This window comes from Geospiza fortis, unplaced genomic scaffold (assembly GCF_000277835.1).
Source record: "Geospiza fortis unplaced genomic scaffold, GeoFor_1.0 scaffold4, whole genome shotgun sequence".
Classification (NCBI taxonomy): Eukaryota; Metazoa; Chordata; class Aves; order Passeriformes; family Thraupidae; genus Geospiza; species Geospiza fortis.
In genome coordinates, this window is record NW_005054475.1 from 1,124,237 (window position 1) to 1,127,795 (window position 3,559).

The window sequence follows — 3,559 nt, forward strand, 5'->3', positions numbered from 1 at the left end:
AAAAAATGGGATTAAATTTCCCTTCCTCCCAGTTTCTTTCCGGCCTCGTTTCCTCGGGAAATGAGAATTTCCTGATCGGATTTTCCCAGCTCGTTTTTCCCGGCATGGGGGGTAAGAAAAACCGGGATTTCCTCCGGTCACGGGAGGTTTTCCCACCTGGAAATATCCGGAGTGGCCTGGGAAGGGCTGGGCCTGGCTCATCCCGTGGGATGAGTTGGTGGGAAGTGGGAAATCCTTCCCGACCCTTCGGAATCAATTTGGGAATTTTTGGGTGTTTTTTGCTGTTTTTCCCTGCTACGTTTGGAGTTGGTTTTAATCCTTAAGGAAAGGAGCGGCTGCGTGGGAATGGATGTGGATTCAGAGTGGGAAAAGGGGGCTGGGGAGGGAATATTATGGGATGGATCAGGAGGATACTCAGGCCTTGCTCAGGAGAGGCTCGGGAGAAGTTTGGGATGCTCAGGGGGGTCAGGGGGTGCTCAGGGATTGCTCCGGGAATGCTCCAGGAATGCTCTGGAGATGCTCAGGGTGCCGGGGAACCACTCAGAGGATACTCAGGGGTCACTCAGAGGACACTCCAAGGTTACTCAGAGGATACTCCAGGAAGTTCGGAATGCTCACATGGGAGTTCAGGTAGGTCAGGAGGTACTCCAAGGTTACTCAGAGGATACTCCAGGGATGTTCAGGAGAAGCTCGGGAGGATGCTCACGCAGAGCAGGAGTTACTACAGAGTTACTCAGAGGATACTCAGGAGAGTCAGGGGATTCTCAGGACACTTGAGTTACTCAGAGGATACTCCAGGGATGTTCAGGTAGGTCAGGAGGTACTGCAGGTTACTCAGAGGAGTCAGATGATGCTCGGGATACTCAAGGGTTACTCAGAGGATGCTCAGGGGATGTTCTGGAGATGCTCCAGGGATCCTCAAAGGATGCTCTGGGAATGCTCTGGAGTTGTTCCATCCCTGCTTTGGTTTCCCTGGATCCATGGAGCTGCTCCTCGGGCGTTGAACACATTCCTGATTCCTGTGTGGAGAAGGTTTTGGCAGCTCCAGGCAGGAATTTCACATCCCTGACTCGGGAGCTGCAAATCCAGCCGCAAATCCAGCGCTTCCCTTGGGATTTGGCCATCGCTTGCCTCCAGGTGGGAAAATCAGGGAATTAAACGGGATTAAAACATTCCCTGTGCCTACAGAAGGAATTAATGAGATAAGGACATAAACATTCCTGGTGTGTGGAATGAGGGATCAGGAGCATCCCTGGAGCACAAGCAAGGATCAAACATTCCATGGAATGAGGGGCTGGGAGAATCCTGGAACAGGAACAAGGATCAAATATTCCATGGAATGAGGGATCAGGAGAATCCTGGAGCAGGAACAAGGATTAAAACATTCCATGGAATGAGGGATCAGGAGAATCCCTGGAGCAGAAACAAGGATCAAATATTCCATGGAATGAGGGATCAGGAGAATCCCTGCAGCAGAAACAAGGTTTAAAACATTCAATGGAATGAGGGATCAGGAGAATCCCTGCAGCAGAAACAAGGATCAAATATTCCATGGAATGAGGGATTGGGAGAATCCTGGAGCAGGAACAAGGATCGAACATTCCATGGAATGGAGGATTGGGAGAATCCTGGAGCAGGAACAAGGATCAAACATTCCCTGTGCATGGAAGGAGGGATCAGGAGAATCCCTGGAGTAGGAACAAGGATCAGACATTCCCTGTGGAGGGAGTGAAGGATCAGGAGCATCCCTGGAGCAGAAACAAGGATCAAACCTTCCCTATTCATGGAGTGGGGGATCAGAAGCAAAGCATCCCTGGAGAAGGAGAACAAGGAATCACCCATTCCCTGTGCATGAAATATTTCCCAGACCCGACAAGGAAAATCTCCCACTTTTCCTGGTTCCAGTTCCCTGTTTTCCTCCTTTTCTCCACGTGATGTAGAACGAATGGAATTTGGGAGCAGAAAATTCCCCCGCCCCAGTGCCAGGCACTTGAAAGCCTCGGGAATGTCCGGGAAATTGGGCGTGGAACTGGGAGATGTCGGCAGGAAAAGGGTTTTCATGGCATGGCCTCTTTTTTCCAAGGAAAACATGAACCAGCCTGAGGAGATCATTCCCAGAGCCTGATTTCCCAGTCACTGGAATTTTTTGGGAAGGTCCCGCTGGATTTTGGGCTCTCCCAGAGAAGTGGGGCAAATCCGGGAAAGGTTTGGGGTTGGAGGAAGCATTTCCTAATCCAGATTTTTGCTCCTGTTCGTTTTCCCTTTCTTTTTCCATCTATTTATTCTCTCTCTCTCTTTGGGAATCTTTGCCGTGGTTCAGGCACAGCTGGAGCCATCCCAAGGAGCTTTATCCCAGGAGGAGCCGTCCTTATCGGTGTTATCCCAGTCCTTATCAGCATTATCCCCGTCCTTATCAGCGTTTTCCCGGGCAGAATTGTCCCGGGAGAATCCGGCCACATCTGCATTTTCCTGGTTTCTTATCAGCGTTTTCCCAGGTGGAATCATCCTTATCAGCTTTTTCTCGGGTGGAGCCAGCTTTATCAGCGTTTTCCCGCTCCTTATCAGGATTATCCCAGGAGGAACCATCCCAGAGAACGTTATCCCGGGAGAAGGCGGCCACATCTGCGTTTTCCCAGTTCCTTATCAGCTTTTTCCCGCTCCTTATCAGCGTTTTCCCGAGTGGAGCCAGCCTTATCAGCCTTTTTTTGCTCCTTATCAGTGTTTTCCCGGCCTTATCAGCACAGCCCAGGGGCTCCAGTGCTGCCTCTTTCCAACCTGGCTCTGTGCCATGAAGAGCAAAGCTGGGAGAGATCCAATCCCTCCAATCCCGGGCTTTTTTTCCCTTTTCCTTAATTAAAATCCCACCCTCGTTAGGAATTCCCAAATCCCTTTTTCCCTGTATTTCCAACTCCAGGACACGCCAGGGAGCGTTTGCCTTTCCAGGGCTGGTTGTTCCCTATCTCCCATCCTTGGGAATTCCAAACTGAGCCTGCCAGGCCCCAAAATCCGCGTGCAAATCCAAAGGAATCCTTCCAAAAGGGCTGGAGCGGGATCGGAGCCGCTCCGAAGTGCTGCTGATGGAGATTCCCGATCCGTGCGTGGATAATCGGAGCCTGGAACAGATGGTGGAGGCTCGGTTGGAAGCGTTGTATCCATGGAAAGGAGGGAATGTTCACTTCCTGGTGGATCCTTGGAGTGGGAAGGCGGCCAGGGGCTGGGAGAAGGGAAAAGCGGAGCTGGAATCCCCCTGGAAGGGAAAATTCCCCTGAGCGGGATTTTTAACCGGGATGGTCCATGAGGGAATCGCTCCCGTCCACATGGGATGGGTGAGGTGGGATGAGGTTGGCAGAGAGGAGGGATGGATCTCCTGGAAGAGGGAATGCTGCCGGCTGGAGAGGTGGGATGGATCTCCTAGAAGAGGGAATGCTGCCAGGTAGAAGGTGGGATGGATCTCTGGAAGAGGGAATGCTGCCAGGTAGAAGGTGGGATGGATCTCCTGGAAGAGGGAATGCTGCCAGCCAGAGAGCAGGGTGGATCTCCTGGAAGAGGGAATGCTGCC

General features: G+C 51.8%; 1 protein-coding gene across 1 annotated transcript in view; it reads left to right on the forward strand.

The window, feature by feature from the left end:
- The window catches only part of IGSF21 (immunoglobin superfamily member 21), a 74,130-nt gene that overhangs the window by 60,369 nt on the left and 10,202 nt on the right, over window positions 1–3,559 (forward strand).